The following is a 17,146-nucleotide window of genomic DNA, read 5'->3' on the forward strand; positions in this document are numbered from 1 at the left end:
CAATGAACCTTTTAGCAGTTAAATTAGTATTTCCTTTTTTTTGAACCACCCCCCAACATCTGGTGAACAGTTTCTAATTTATAAAAGGCTTTGGAGTGAAAACCGAAAAAGTCATCGGGAGGATTTTGAATTCTGAATCTCTTGCCAGTTGTTTATCTTTGATGCCAGTCTTACCACAACCTGCCGAGAGATGCAGTCAAGTACACTACAAATGCATTTTCGTCTTTAAAAACCTCACATTAACAAAACGGCAGTGTGAGAAATTAAACGGATGCCTCCCCCCACTGCTACAACAGTTCATTCCTCCACTGCTTTTTAATTTCAGAGGTTCAGGTGGTACCTGGATGTCTCCTGCTAATACACCTGTTCTTCAGGTGACAGAGATCAGTTTACTTGGAGAAATGGCTGCTTTGAAAGTTTGCCTGGAAGAAAATGGCCGCCATGACATTATGTCCCATAGAGGTCCCTCCTCTCCCCAAACCCCACTCTCCTCAGTCTGAACTGTGTCGCCGGGCCTGGGAGGCTTCTACTTTATGTAGGCCTTCAAGCATATGGTTCAAGAGAGCCAGTCTGGTGGTGTGGTTAAAAGCGGCAGACTCTAATCCTGAGAAACGGGTTTGATCCCCCACTTCTCCACAAGCAGCCAGCTGGATGACCTCGGGCAATAGACACAGTTCTCTCAAGAGCAGTTCTTTCAGAGCCCTCTCAGTCCCACTTACCCGACAGGGTGTCTGTTGTGGGGAGAGGAAAGAAAGGAGATTGTAAGCCGCTCTGAGACTCTGAGTGAAGGGCAGGGTCTTAAATCCAATCACCTCCTCCTCCTCTTCTTCTGTGGTCTGATACTAAATGGAAATATCTGTTCCCTTTTGACCTCTTTTGCTTCGCTTCTTAAAACCGAGCCTACTTAGGATGTGATTCAGGCTCTTTAAGTGCTCCCTCCTGCTCCTTTGTAAACAGAGCTGTTCGCCGCACAGTCTGAAACCGTGGCATTAAGGAATATAATGGATGACGGTGTTTGATATCCTTCTGTAAACCATGAATTTTATTACGGTGAATTAGCATGTTAATTTATGAAGAGTAAACAGAACCTCGCGCAAAACCAGCCCAGTGTATAAGTTAACTTTCCCCATGCCTAATGAGGTGAGAGTGATGAAACCAAAACAAATATCCTTGGGCTTCATTAATGTAGGAAAAATAGTCCTGTGTTTAATCACCGCGGGAGACACTGACAAGATGGGTACCCCCAGTGTGACGGTACCTCATGTTAATGTAACTGTCCTCTCCCTAACAGCCTGCGCCTTGCAGTCTAAGAGACCACCATGGTGTGCATTATAATAATAGCTCAGGTAAACACTGTGTGAGCTTGAGAGGTGAATAAGAGTTTGCATGTGCTCATAGATGTATCCATCCTTCATATTACATGCTTCACTTTGTTATAAGGTATGGCCCTTGGTCTGTGGCATGCGCATCAGAAGTTGGATTGCTCAAACAGAAATAAAGGGACATGTCAAGGCAGGTTGCGTGATCTCAGCCCAGTGTTCCAGCGCCATGATGTCATGGAAGAAGTATCCTTCCAGATCCACAAACCATAATTCTGTTATTACATTTATGAACACGCCATAAGTCTCAGGTGAGCAGCGTGTATTACGAAAAGACAGCTGTTACTAATCTGGAAATCCAGATTAGATAGGGGGAAGGCTGGAGGACTGAGGAAATGTCAACTCGAGAAGTCAGAGAGAGAGAAAGAGAACCGTGCACAAGAGAAGAATTTTTTTTTTAAGTATTGCTGCGGTTTTGCCATCTGATTACTATTAACCAAGGCTTTTTTTGTAGAAAAAGCCCATCAGCAACTCATTTGCATATTAGGCCACACCCCCTGGTGCCACCGTTGTTTTGCACAGGGCTTTCTTGTAGAAAAAGCCCAGCAGCAACTCATTTGCATATTAGGCCACACCCCCTGATGCCACCGTTGTTGTGCACAGGGCTTTTTTGTAGAAAAAGCCCAGCAGCAACTCATTTGCATATTAGGCCACACCCCCTGATGCCACCGTTGTTGTGCACAGGGCTTTTTTTGTAGAAAAAGCCCAGCAGCAACTCATTTGCATATTAGGCCACACCCCCTGATGCCACCGTTGTTGTGCACAGGGCTTTTTTTGTAGAAAAAGCCCAGCAGCAACTCATTTGCATGTTAGGCCACACCCCCTGATGCCACCGTTGTTTTGCACAGGGCTTTTTTGTAGAAAAAGCCCAGCAGCAACTCATTTGCATATTAGGCCACACCCCCTGATGCCACCGTTGTTGTGCACAGGGCTTTTTTTGTAGAAAAAGCCCAGCAGGAACTCATGTGCATAATAGGCCACACATGCCGATGCCAAGCCAGCCAGAACTGTGGTCCTGTGTTCTTGCTAAAAAAAAAAAAGCCCTGCATGACAATACGTCAGAGAGAGACCAGATAGGCAGAGAATTTTGTTGCTTCCCTGAAAGGGTAATGTTGGCATGGAATGGAAGTATGCAATCTGACCATCCCACATGATCTCCATATAGAGATGTAACCAGTGCTTTTTTGGGTAGAAATGGCCCAGCAGGACAGCCAGGAAGCACAGCTTCCAGCCAGTTGAGCTACAGGAAGCTGCCGCTGCAGCTTTGGGAGGAAGGCAGGAGCCCTGACCATCCGAGGCGGAGCTGCGCTCCAGTGTGCTCCAGCTCCAGAAAAAGCCCTGGATGTGACTAGTATGGAGTAGGGCTTGACATGCAGAAAGCTTTGACTCCAAGATGAACTTGGTCAAACATCCTTGATTACACAGAAGGCAAACTCCTGAGCAAATCACTTTGACTGTTCCTGTCGGAATTCGTCTTGAACACCATGACAAGCAGTTTTGGCCCTCTCTGCAGTAGCTATTTGAGCTAACGGGGCAAGTAATGCCTCGGTAATAACTTTCAGTAACCAATAACAAACTTGACTAAACCTTCTGAATTACCAGAGAAGAGGCAAGTATCTCCCATGGCTAAAGTCAGGCACTTAAAGTAACATATTTGTCCAGCATGCAACTACTTGCAGTTTGTACCCTGTTTGCATCTGCACAGTTGGAGGCATCTTTTCAATGAACCTTGGGCAAGTTCCAAATAAATAAATAATAAATATTAGCTGTATTGGACTACCTGTTTCTTTCCTCTATTCACAGGGAGTAGTCACTAGGTTAATGGCCAGACGCACCCGAAAGGTCCACAGAGACATCCAAGTAAACAGTCTCAACACAAAAATCTGAAATTATATATTATGAGTCTTTTCACCAGTGGATGAGGTGGTAGAAGATGGAAGTGGGTAGCAGCTGTGAGAAAGCAGTCTAAGTTGCAACAAGAAAGTCTAAACATACAAATGGACGCAATTGAAACTGAACGATTGCATCCCTAAATGTGACTAATATGCAGTACACAAGTTAAACCAGTAGGCTTTCGATGTAACTATGTAGAACCAGGAAATGAGAAAGTGCTCCTTGTGACATAGCAATAGGGGTCATTTCTTAGAAAAAGAGGTGCTCATTAGCACAACTCATTTGCATATGCCATACTCTCCTGACATCACTGGAAGGTGTACTAAATTATACTTCTTGAATTAGAATTGTCATCATAAAACCTTCCTTCTATCATAATTTTTAAATTACTTTCTCCTATGTGGCCACAGTGGCATGGTGAAGATTTCCATCTGTATGCTTGATATGTTTTGGTTATTCTCCCTTTTTTGTGTGGGGAAAAATACTAGAAAAATTGTCAAATCTTAGAGCTCAGCAAAATTCTCACAGGGGGTTTGAAAATTGGGGGGGGGGGGAGGTGGTAAGAAAGAAAGAGCACAATAAATTTTGGAGGTTCTGGAGCTCTGCTCCTGTGCACTCCTGACCAAAATGACGCCTACACAGCAGTAACATATTCATCAATCCCGTGTCAGACTATTTGTTTAAGAAACAAACAACACATTATGGGGACAAAGCTGATCTGTTCCCAATGCCCTGCGGACACATATGTCATAATCACATCCAGGGCTTTTTTTGTAACAGGAACTCCTTTGCATATTAGGCCACACACCCCTGATGTAGCCTGTGTAGAGACGTCATTTTAGGCCAGGGTTATCTGTGAGTTGGCAGGAAGAGGCTGTCAAACTCAAAGAGGGTTTTAGGCCTAGTCTCTTCCTCCTCCCCTCCTGTCTGGAAGCAGCAGTTCTGAGGCCTCCTAGAGATACAGGAAGTCTTTCAGGCTGGTCTCCCAGAAGGCTGCAGGAGAGTATAACATAAGAATGTAAGAGAAGCCATGTTGGATCAGGCCAGTGGCCCATCCAGTCCAACACTCTGTGTCACACAGTGGCCAAAAAACCCAAGCGCCATCAAGAGGTCCACCAGTGGGGCTAGAAGCCCTGCCACTGTCCCCCCCCCCACCTCCTCAAGCTCAAGATACCAGTTATACCAGTTCCTGGGCGGGAACTGGGTTTTATATTGAAGATTTTGGGTGGGAAGACAGTTTGAGTTTGGTTTTGAGTTCAGTCAGTTCAGTTGAGTTGGTGAGTCTGTCTGTTCTGGAAGGCATGGTCAGAGCAAACAGTATAATAGGGAGAGAAGGAACGATTTTTCCCTGCTATGATTTGTTGCTTCTGTTCACTTTTTTAAAATGCCTGTAAATAGTTGTATGTTGTAAATAAATGTTATGTTTATTTAAGAAGTCCCTCTGTACAACATAGCTTCTCCAGTCACCTTAGACCATGCTACTGGTCCAGGAAAGTCCAGGGAAGGGGAAAGGCATGCAGTTGGCAAGGGTGCCAATCCTCCAGGGGTCCCCCAAAGAAGAACTTTGGTCTCTGTGATAACCAGGTGCTGGGTTGGCAAAGGACCTTGAGGCCAGACCTCAGAACTGGCAAGGAGTGGGATTGGGAGTCCTGTTCCTCTCAGTCAGAACCCCTAAATTGAGCAGGTGGTGGCAGCGTGCCTAAGTGGCAGGAAGATTAGCTCCCTCTAGGAGCTGGCAACCCAAAAGGGAGTTGACGGGACTGGGTCTGAAGGCTGAATGGGCTGCTTTTGTCACATAGCCAATCCTCCAAGAGCTTACAGGGCTCTTAGTACAGAGCCTTTTGTAAATTCCAGGAGGACTGGTTACATCAGGGGGCGTGGCCTAATATGCAAAGGAGTTCCTGCTATATAAAAAAGCCCTGATCACATCCATCTAAAAGGCAGAGCATTGGTGTCAGATACACATCTAATCTTCAGCTAATCCCCCATGCACTGAAGTCTCCATGAATTACAGGGCAACCTTATGGCGAGTTACTCTACTCTTAAGTACAATGATTTCAGTGGGCTGAGTACCCCTGTATAGGATTGCACTGTATGTCATCTATTTGCAGACATCTAATATGCATGTGCAAACAATCCCAGCATAGATACAATAGAACTAAATGAACATGTCAACCGGATGGGGAAATAAACTCTTAGGGAATGATATTCTTATGCATTAGAGGTATGGATTTCACCCACCTCTTTTTCCATTACCAAGCCATAATCAGTTTAATACTATGTGATCCAATCTCCCTTCCACATGAATTCATTTCTTTCTTACTTAGAAAAGATTTTATAGGTTAAAAAAGAAAGAAAGAAAAGGAAAACCTATTATTTGCTTCTTTCATTACTGAACAAGCAAAACCCCAAAGTCGGTGGAGGCTTTGCACATGTACTGATTTGGATGGAGAACACTTTGAAATCTGTTGCTTCTAGAGTCAACATTTTATTAAAAATTTCCTTGTAAATCTCGCTGGGTCTTTATTACACGCAGCCAATAACACGAAAATTTTCCTGTGGCTAAATTTACACTTTTGCTTTCCCGTACATGCAGACCAAAGGCTTTGCCATCCAATGGACAGCTCGCTTGTTAGATTATTACAATATGGCTATGTTCAAGAAGCAGGAGAGATGTGTTTTGATTAGGATGCATTTTTCTTTGCTTAGTGTCTGATTATTGCCTTCTGAAAGCTTAATTGCTGTTAAACTCAACAACGTAATAATTCTCACTGCGCCAGGCTTTGCAATTTACACACCATAAAGGTTTCACTGTATGATACTTAAGTTAATTACAGATCAAGGACAAGTGCTCGGTTTTTGCAAAAAGAAAAAGAAAAGTCCCGCAAAAATACCACATTCTGCAATCAACTTCATTTAAACTGAATGCCTCCTTGATATCTGTAGTTACCGTGCTGCTGTTTAAATTATTTTTCCCTACTGAAATTCTGAAAATATTTTTGCTGCAATAGGGAATTCAGGAGTCCCATGTGGCTAATTAAACCCCAGGAAATTGCAGCGGATATTAGACAGAACACTGAAAATTTACAGTGCAAAACTCTTTCTCATACCTTAACATGCACTATGACTGGGAAGATCGTTATTCATGTGGGGGGTTCATGTACACAAGTGGTGGGAACAGCATTGTACATACATTCCATGGAAATATATGAGGATATGTGTTCTGTGTACACATCAAAGCATGCTAAGGGTGATGTTCAATTTTTCCAGCATTACGTATCGTAAGCACCAGCTGGTACTTGTTTGTGACCCAGTAAAAGGCCCTAGAACTGGTGTAAGCAGAACATGTAAGTCATCTAAACCACGGCTTTTTTGTAGCAGGAACTCCTTTGCATATTAGGCCACACCCTTTCGATATAGCCAATCCTCCTGGAGCTTACAGTAGGCCGTGTACTAAGAGCCCTGTAAGCTCTTGGAGGATTGGCTACATTAGGGGGTTGGCCTAGTATGCAAAGTAGTTCCTGCTACAAAAAAAAAGCCCTGATCTAAACCCATCAATAATGGGTTTAAATTAAGGGTGGGAAGGCCGGATATTAGGAAAAACTTTTTTACGGTAAGAGGTGTTCAACTGTAGAACTGGCTACCAAAGGAGGTGGTGAGCTCCCCCTCACTGGCAGTCTTTAAGCAGTGGCTGGACAAACCCTTATCAGGGATGCTCTAGGCATTGAGCAGGGGGTTGGACTAAATGGCTTGTATAGCCCCTTCCAACTCTGTGATTCTATGATTCATCACATGCTGGTAATACTTTTTGTGAATGACTTTATTTTTGCCCCTCTATGACATCATAGCAGCTAAGCCAATCATAGCTAGAGAGGCCTGGACAACCTGCAAACCTCCAATGTGATATCAAAGCTACTCCAGCAACATAACATAACATTTGAAATCCTGCGGCCAAGAAACCAAAGGTCAATAAAGCCAAAATTAAATACAGGTTTGCTAGTTATTCTTAAATTGTAGTGACCCCAAAATGAATTCTGCTTCATGATCAATTCAAAACCATTTTCCATGTACAGAGATGTCCACTTTTTCACCCTCTAGATTGAATGGGAAAAGTTCAAGAAGGTCTCTTGAAAAACACACAACACATTGAGTTTGTAAAAGAGTTGGAATATACTGAAAGAAAATCAGGGAATGGAACTGACCGCAAAACTTTGATCATAAAACCAGGAAGAATGTTAATGAACTGTGCATTGGAAGAGAGCCTGTGAGATTGTTTCACTCGTAAGTAATTTTCAAAGCTGAGAAAGGGATTCTGGCAACAAATGACCATGATGATAAGAACGCTGGATGTCTCTTCGGATAAAGGGAACTTTGTGCACTTGCAATTGATATCGTTTGACAGGCTACAAGGTATGGATCTTTTGTTTTCAGACGTATCATCATTTCTAAGCATACGGCAGGTTTTGTGGCGAACGTGTCCAACGATCAAATTTAACTGTGTTTGACTGTGCTGATCAGACATGAGCTAAGCAGCGGGTCTGTTTGGTTCAGCACCAATTTAAACAATTTAAACACCTGCCGCATGGGTTTGCTCAGTGTTTTTTTAGCACCGTGCATGCACAAAAATACTGACGATCCAAATAGACTGGTAGCTGTTAACATTGCTAAGGATGACTTTGATGAACATGAACACTACAGCAATTATTTAGGACCAAGGCTTTTTAAATAGCAGGAACTCCTTTGCATATTAGTCTACATCCCCTTGATGTAGCCAATCCTCCAAGAGTTTACAGTAGGACCTGTAAGAAGAGCCCTGTTAGCTCTTGGAGGATTGGCTACATCAGGGGGTTGTAGCCTAATATGCAAAGGAGGTCCTGCTACAAAAAACAAGCCCTGTTTAGGATTTATATGATTTGCAACGGATTTCACTGTCATTTAAACAATTGTTGCCAAGCGAGCTTATGTAACTGGGAGGAATATAACTTCATTGGCCTGTGTGAGAACCTGCAGGCATGAACAGCTGATTGCCCTGTACTGAAGGGAATTGTTGAACCAGGTATGGTTTGAGAGGTGGGGTCAGCTGGGCTGAAAGTTCCCTGAGCGGTCACTATCTTGCTAGGAGAAGTCAGACAGAGTGGCTCTCGTCAAAGCCTATGTGAAACGAGGATTTAAGTACGGCCTCATCAGTTGATAATATTCCCAAGCTGCATTGGACCAAGAAATTCTCAGATTGGAGCATTGGACTCTTATGAGAACACTTACCTTGGATGTTTCCTCCTGATCCTTTTACTTGAAGAAATTGCTGTGATAGCATTGTGAAGAGACTTGGGGAACAGGGAGGGGGGTGGGGACAGACAGGCATTCTTGTTTACATGCACTAATATTTGTATGTCTTGGGTTTAAGAAATTTCTTACTTTTCATAAGAAATTGTGATTGTTGTTCATATCGGAGGCTGGTTGACACGGAGGCTTGTTGGCTTCTCCCCCCCAAGTACCACCTGGAGGTTGGCAAACCTAGGCTCACCTCCGCTCCTTGGGCTGAGAAGAGGCCCTGCAAAAGATGTGCCGCTGTTTATCTCCAGAGAGAGTTAAGTGAGTTGTGAAATATTCATTCCTGAGCTCAACTCCCATTTCGGCCATCAGCTCACAATATGGCCGTAGGCAAACTGCCTCATCCCCCATAAGCAATCCAGGTGGTGTTGGCAGCTCCGAATTGGGAAATGCAAAGAGATTTTGGAGGTGGAGACTGAGAAGGGTGGGGTTTGGAGAAGGGAGGGACTTTAGTGGGATGTAATGCCATAGAGCCCACCTTCCAAAGCCGCCATTTTCTCTAGGTGAAATGATCTCTGTTGCATGGAGATCGACTGTATTAGTGAGAGATCTCCAGCCACCACCTGTGATCATGGAAAGAAATGTGAGCTATAAACCATGATTATAGTAACAAAAAAGTATTTACAAAAATTCAAACTAATACAATAATTACGTGGAATTTCTAAATAATTATAACAGTACTCTTATGTAAACTCCTCATACAGTCACATTTCCTAATCATTTGTGCAAAAATCGCCGTTTTTTTTCTTTTTAAATTGAGTAAGGTATATTTCGTCCGGAGACCATGAGCCAGGAACAATCTTCCTTTGACACTGGTACCCTTTAAAATAACACATTCCAAAATATGATCCAGTCTCAAATGCTGATAAACGGTGTCTTGCACCAATCTTCTGGACTCACTGCACAATTTTGAATGTAATTCTTATGTTGTAACTTTTGCAAATAACTTTTTTTCCCTATAAATCACAGTCTCATATTAAGCAAAAGTTGTTCTTCTTTCTATTAGGTAAATTTCATTCTTCTTGCAACCCACTTGGCCTTTGGACATTGTTTCACCCTCAGCTTTATCAAAGATCTCAATGTCAATTTTCCACTGCGACTGCAAACATCACACACTCTGAAGATTCTATAATCTTCAGAGTGTGTGATATTTGCAGCCTGAGGGTAGATTATAGTTATTTAGAAATGTCATATAATTATTGTAATAAATAGTTTGAATTTTTGTAAATATTTTTCATGAATATAATCAGGGTTTATAGAGACAGTTAGCTCACACTGCCTGGAGGCTGGCAACCCTAAGTCCAGGGATACTACTACTCAGGGCTTTTTTGGTAGAAAAAGCCCAGCTGGAACTCATTTGCATATTAGACCACACACCCTGATGTCACCATTGTTTTGCACAGGGTCTTTTCCACAAAAGAAGCCCTGCAGCAACTCACTTGCCTATTACGCCACAGCTCCTGAAACCAAGCCAGGCAGAACTGTGTTCCTGTGCATTCTTGTTCAAAAAAAAAAAAAAGCCCTGGTACTACTTCCTTTCCTTATAGGGCTGTTGTAAGCAGTATGGAGATCATGTATGTGAAGTGGTTTAAACTCTGCAAAAGCACTGTGTAATACCGCTATTTAAAAGTGTTATTTAGCTCAGATCTAAGGCCGATGGGATTGTGTATTGACTCCTGCTTTTATTATCAGCTTGAACAAAAGTCAACTATTTTGTCAGCTTTCTGTCAGCAAAGCAATGAAGAGGACTAGAACAGGAAGGATAAGGACTGGAAAGCATTTGCTTCATTGAACATGAATATCAGTGATGGATAACTCTAGTATAATAATTGTGTGTGTATATGTATATTATCATATATGGTCTCACTGATCCTGATGTCTATAAAGAATAAAAATGGGTTAAAATTTTAGAGGGGGGGGGACTTTTTTGTGGTAGGAACTCCTTTGCATATTAGGCCACCCCCCTGATGTAGCCAATCCTCCTGGAGCTTACAGTAAGCCCTGGAAGAAGAGCCCTGTAAACTCTTGGATTATTGGCTACATCAGGGGTGTGTGACTTAATATGCAAAGGAGTTCCTGATACAAAAAAAGCCCTGGATAGATAGATGGATGATAGATAGATGATAGATATATAGATAAATATATTGATAGATATATTGATAGATGATAGATAGATAGATATATTGATAGATGATAGATATATAGATAAATATATTGATAGATATATAGATAAATGATATATAGATAGATATATAGATAAATATATTAATAGATATATTGATAGATGATAGATATATAGATAAATATATTGATAGATATATAGATAAATGATAGATAGATAGATATATTGATAGATGATAGCTATATAGATAAATATATTGATAGATATATTGATAGATGATAGATACAGAGATGACAGATATATTGATAGATGATAGATAGATATGAGAGAGAGAGGGAGAGGGAGAGAGAGAGGGAGAGAGAGAGGGAGAGAGAGAGAGGCATTGTACATACATTCCATGAGATGTATCTAATTTCCACCCTCTTTTATTCCTTATGGGCATCAGCATTAGTGAGAACACGTATGATAATAAATGTAACACGTATTCGTAAAGGGTTTCCTAAGATCATTAACAGCCTGTCAAGCATCAGGTTTTTCACCTCAAGACAATTTTGACTTGGCATTTCTTTCTCGGCAGGGGAAACTGACAGCCCACCAGCAGAAGGGCTGGAATCGAGCAATGCCTGGTCAGGCTTCCTGACGATGACACTTGCCAAAATGCGTGACTGGAGCTTCCTCCGCAGTTGTCTCTTGGTGGCCCCACGGCAGCTCTCTCATTAATGCAGGATCAGGTTCCTCCGCATAGCTGGCCAATTAGCTCGTGTTTATACACGCAATTCCCATTCCTGTGTTCTGTGGGACCTCACCCCAGATGGTAACAATCAGGGACGTGACCTCTTCTTAGTGCCTCTGTGCTTCTGTTTCTTTTCCCATTTACTTTTCGCTCTTCTACTTCTGCACCTCGAGATTACAAGAGTGATCAGCCTACCGGTGAAAATGACAAATGAAACAGATTATTCAGTCTTCATGGATGGGTCTTCAGACAGAGGGTTCTGAAATCTATTTTCGTTTCCCTACAGTTCTGTAGACTGCAAAAGACACTTCCTGTTTAACATTCATCTGGCTTTACTAACCAGGGTTTGGTTACCAATGTGCGCATAGGAATTGTCCCATTTACGCTACAAGGGAACGGATTGGTACAATATCAACCAAGCCATTCCTTGCTTAAACTGAGCAGATGCCTTTCTCTTTCCACATCACACTGCTGCGGCCTCCGTTGTTGCTCTTCCCTCAGTTTTTTTTAATAATAAACAATTTTATTGACGTATACCAAAATTACAAGAAAAAGGCAATACAATACAGAAAAGTCGGTGGCCTATCTAAAGTACAATACAATAACAAATAAGGAATCATAAGATTACAATTTAATATATATATTACAATTTTATATAATTCTTTCATATATATATATATATATATATATATATATATATATATATAAAACCCGGAAGCTCTAACTAGTGCAGAATGGTGCAGCCAGGTTGTTCAAGGGTCTTCCCCTATGGGAGCACATCCAACCTGTGCTAAAAGTGCTGCGCTGCTTGCCCATTACATACCGGGTTCATTTCAAGGTGCTGGTTCTCACCTTCAAAGCCCTATATGACCAGGGACCTGCATACCTTAGGGATTGCCTTTCCACACAGGTTCCCTGGAGAGCTGTCTGGGTCAAAAAATCTGCTTTCAACCTCCGGCCCTAAAGAGGCCAGGCTCATGTCAACTACAGCTAGGGCTTTTTCTGTAGTAGCCCCACACTGGTGGAACGAGCTCCCTGAGGAGGTCAGGGCCCTGCGAGAGCTCGTACAGTTCCTCAGGGCCTGTAAGACGACACTCTTCCACCAGGCATTCGCAATTTAGATCGTTGGCTACTACAGTTATCCGGAAAATATCTGGACTACCTCTTGCAATCTGCTGTATGTAGAACATCTGGACCATTAAGATCTGCTCTGTGGAAAACATCTAGCTGGGATAGCAAGACAACATAACTAAGATCATAGCACCTGAAATGTCAACGTCTATGTTTTAAATTGTTTTCATTGTTTTTATGTTTATTATATGTGTATACCCATGTATAGTCTTGAGCATGTGAGCCGCCCTAAGCCTGGCTCGGCGGGGAGAGCGGGATGTAAATGGAATTAATTAAATAAATAAATAATTGTGAAAGAATTATTCATTAATGTAAATAGAAAAGGGTGGGCTAGTGGCTAACAAGTAAAGTAATATTAAAAATATAAATTTATAGTTTTATAAAGACCAGTAAGATGAAAACCTTAAATATGAAGTAGAGGAAGAAAAGAAAGAAGAAGAAAAAAAATAAGGGTGGGGGAGGGATAAATTAATATATGGCATTGATTACTTCTAAGAATGAAAATGTATCTGATGCGAAATATTCCAAAAAGAAAAACCGCACAGCCGTAAATTTAGATGTGTACCGTTCAGAATCTTGATGTAAAAGAGAGTCCGAAACCCTCAATGATATTTTTAACAAGCACAGGTTTTCAGCAAAGCAGGCACCAATCCCAAGCTGGTCTACTTAGAGTAAGTCCTACTATCCAATAGGGCTTACTCCCAGGAAACTGTCCTTAGGATTGCAACTGTAAACAATTTAAGGGGGCACATAAAGCAATGAAATCATGTTAATATATGATTGGCACCATTTTGAGAAATGCACATGCTAAAGTGACAGTTTAGCATCAGGGTGTAAAATGAATTAAAACATACTATGAATAAACAGTGACATCTTAAGGAGATGACCAGCAGTGTGATCTAAAGGCCATGCAGTTTCAGCGTAATTATGTTATAATAAATCCAAGTATTTTGGTTTCACTAGGGTGTGGATATAGCTGCACATCCTCCTCCTTCTGTTTGGGAAAAATTAACATAAGATCCAAGCATATATTTAGCAGGGCTTTTTTTGAAGCAGGATCTCCTTTGCATATTAGGCCACATACCCGTGATGTAGCCAATCCGCCAAGCCCTTGAAGTCGGCCCTGTACTAAGAGCCCTGTAAGCTCTTGGAGGATTGGCAGAATAAGAGGGGTGTGGCCTAATATGCAAAGGAGTTCCTGCTACAAAAAAGCCCTGCTATTTATTATAGAAGAAGCAGAAGCAGAAATATTTATTGTTTATAGCCAAAGGCCATCATGCTGCACAAATTCCAAGTCTTGGTATTCTTTTTTATCCCCAAGTACCTTATCCTGATGTTTTCTAGTAAACTTTATTTATTTTGATAATCTTAAGCCTCGACTCCAATTATTGCCACTCCAAGCCTCTGAATTTAAATTGAAAAAGCAAGCGAGTGCCATTGATGCATTTCCCCTCTTTATTCTGAAGACTCATTATTAGAATTCACCACCAGGGGTCACAAAAGAACATCCAATCATTGTATAGCTGCTCAGGTTCTTTCTTCCTTACACTGTTTTGAAGGATTTGCATCTGCGTTCTATCAGTGGAGGCAAGTAATTTCACCCTCAGCGTGCTGTTGTTTTCCAGCCAGCCACAACTGGGATAAAACTGACCTTTAAAAAACCCCACAAGTCAATTTGACAGATGTTTGCGCAAAAATAGTTTGTCCTTAAAAAACAACCTCTTTTTTGACTCTCTATGCAGGTAAACTCTACAGGATAATCTTAGATGGGTACAGGGCTTTTTTTGAGTAGGAATGCACAAGAACACAGTTCTGGCTGGTTTGGTGTCAGGGGTGTGGCCTAATATGCAAATGAGTTCATGCTGAGCTTTTTCTACACAAAAAAGCCCTGTGCAAAACAATGGTGATTCCAGGGGTTGCGGCTTAATATGCAAATGAGTTCCTGCCGGGCTTCCTCTACAAAAAAAGCCCTGTGTGAACAAATGGTGATGTCATGGGGTGTGGCCTAATATGTAATGAGTTCCTGCTGGGCTTTTTCTACAAAAAGGAAAGGAAAGGTCCCTCTTGCAAGCACCAGTCCTTTCTGACTCTGGGGTGACATCGCATCACGACGTTTTCATGGCAGACTTTTTACAGGGTGGTGGTTTGCCATTGCCTTCCCCAGTCATCTACACTTTCCCCCCAGCAAGCTGGGGACTCATTTTACCGACCTCGGAAGGATGGAAGGCTGAGTCAACCTTGAGCCGACTACCAGAATCCAGCTTCCGCTTGGCAGCTCAGTTGAGAGTCTCTGGGTAAAAATAAAAGAAGTAAGAAATGACAGTGATATTATTGTGGGGGTCTGCTATAGACCGCAAAGTCAGGCAGAGGACTTGGATGAGATACTTCTACAGCAGATTGCAAAGTTCTCCAAGAGAAGAGATACAGTGATCGTGGGAGATTTAAATTACCTGAACATCTGTTGGAAGTCCAATTCGGCTAAAAATGAAAAGTCAAATAGATTCCTGACTTGCTGACAACTTCCTTTTCCAGAAAGTGAAGAAGGAAACAAGGGGATCTGCTATCTTGGATTTGATTCTCACCAACAAGGAAGAATTGATTGAAGAAGTGGAAACAGTGGGCACCCTGGGCAGTAGTGACCATGTGATTTTGGAATTTACAGTCTTAGGGAAGGGAAAAACTATACATAGTCAGACTTATAGGTTGGACTTCAGAAAGTCAAACTTCGATAAACTTAGAACTATGCTGGGTAAAATCCCATGGTCAGAAATACTTAGGAGGAAGGGAGTTCAGGAGGGGTGGGAGTTTCTTAAAAGTAAAATACTGAAAGCGCAATCATAGACGATTCCTATGAGAAGAAAAAATGGAAAAAGCCTAAAGAAGTCAAAGTGGCTTCATGGACAGCTCATTAAAGACTTGAGAAATAAAAAAGACTCCTTTAGGAATTGGTAGGAGGGCCTTAATACCAAGGATGGATATAAACAAATCACCAGTGCTTGTAGAGAAAAAGTTAGGAAAGCTAAAGCTAAGTATGAGCTTAGGCTGGCCAAAGATGCTAAAAAACAACAAAAAAGGGTTCTTTTCTTATGTTCAGAGTAAGAAAAAGAGCAAAGACATGGTAGGCCCATTGTGAGGGCAAGAAAGTTGAAATTGTAACAAGTAATGAAGAGAGGGTGGAACTGCTCAATTCCTACTTTTCCTCAGTCTTCTCTTCTGAGGGAAACAGTGCTCAACACAGCAAAAACAGAACATATAAGGAGGGTATGAAGTTCCAACCTAGGATCAGCATAGGGGTAGTACATAAACACCTAGTTTCTTTAAATGAACTGGGAACTCTATTATTCCATATGGAAACTTGTTCCCATAGGAAATAATGGAGAATTGTTCCAGGGGTATCTGGGGCTCTGTGGGGGGGGGGGGCTGTTTTTTGATGTAGAGGCACCACATTTTCAGTATATCATCCAGTGCTACTCTTCAAAATATCCCCCAAGTTTCAAAAAGATTGGACCAGGGGGTCTAATTCTATGATCCCCAAACGAAGGTGCCTCTATCCTTCATGATTTCCTGTGGAAGGAAGGCATTTAAAAGGAGTGCAGGCCTTTTCAAAGCGATGGCCAGAACTCCCTTTGGAGTTCAATTATGCTTGTCACACCCTTGCTCCTGGCTCCATTCTCAAAGGCTCCTGGTTCCACCCCCAAAGTCCCCAGATATTTCTTGAATTGGACTTGGCAACCCTAAGTATTATTGACAATACTGTCTGTGATTCCACAAGGCCCCAGACTGTTTTTATTACTGAGATATGCTACTCTCCCCCATCTTGCTATTTTTCCTATTGAAATATTAAGAAGAACATTGATGGTAGAACAAGCTAATAAAGTCAATTAGTAATGAAAATCTCAGTCAGCTCAAAGCACTGGCAGTGGAAAGAAAGCTGTTTGATGAAATCACTTTCATACCAAGCACTGTGGTAGGTTTTCCCTTGGCATTTCAACAAAAAGGCATAACAATGAGGCACGGAGTGTTGTTTTTTTTTAAGTCTAAAGAATGTGAATTATTAAACAAATAGCAATTATACTTAATAAGTTATAAGCCTTTTCCCCAAAGGAGTAGTCAAAAGAAAAAGCTGGTGACGAGAATAATATTGGGAAACCTGGGCCTTTTGCCAGTTATGATGATGGACCGTGGCAAACTCTGCTCTTGATTTTTTTTTGAATGTTCAAAGCACTGGAGAATACCCTCTCTCCATAGTGTGAAGGCAGCAGAGCTTAATAGGCAGGGGTAGAATTCTAGCAGGAGCTCCTTTGCATATTAGGCCACGCACCCCTGATGTAGCCAGTCCTCCAAGAGCTTACAAGGCTCTTTTTTTGTAAGCTCTTGGAGGATTGGCTACATCAGGGGAGTGTGGCCTAAAATGCAAAGGAGCTCCTGCTAGAATCCCACCCCCAATAATAGGTAAAAAGGCAGACATCTAAGTAGGAATGTACAAATATGCCCTGGGGGAAGTGCTATTTTTGTAAGTCCAACTTTTCTTAGTATCATTGTCTTTCCCAGCGACGT

Source organism: Heteronotia binoei, chromosome 7 (genome assembly GCF_032191835.1).
Source record: "Heteronotia binoei isolate CCM8104 ecotype False Entrance Well chromosome 7, APGP_CSIRO_Hbin_v1, whole genome shotgun sequence".
In the NCBI taxonomy this organism is placed as follows: Eukaryota; Metazoa; Chordata; class Lepidosauria; order Squamata; family Gekkonidae; genus Heteronotia; species Heteronotia binoei.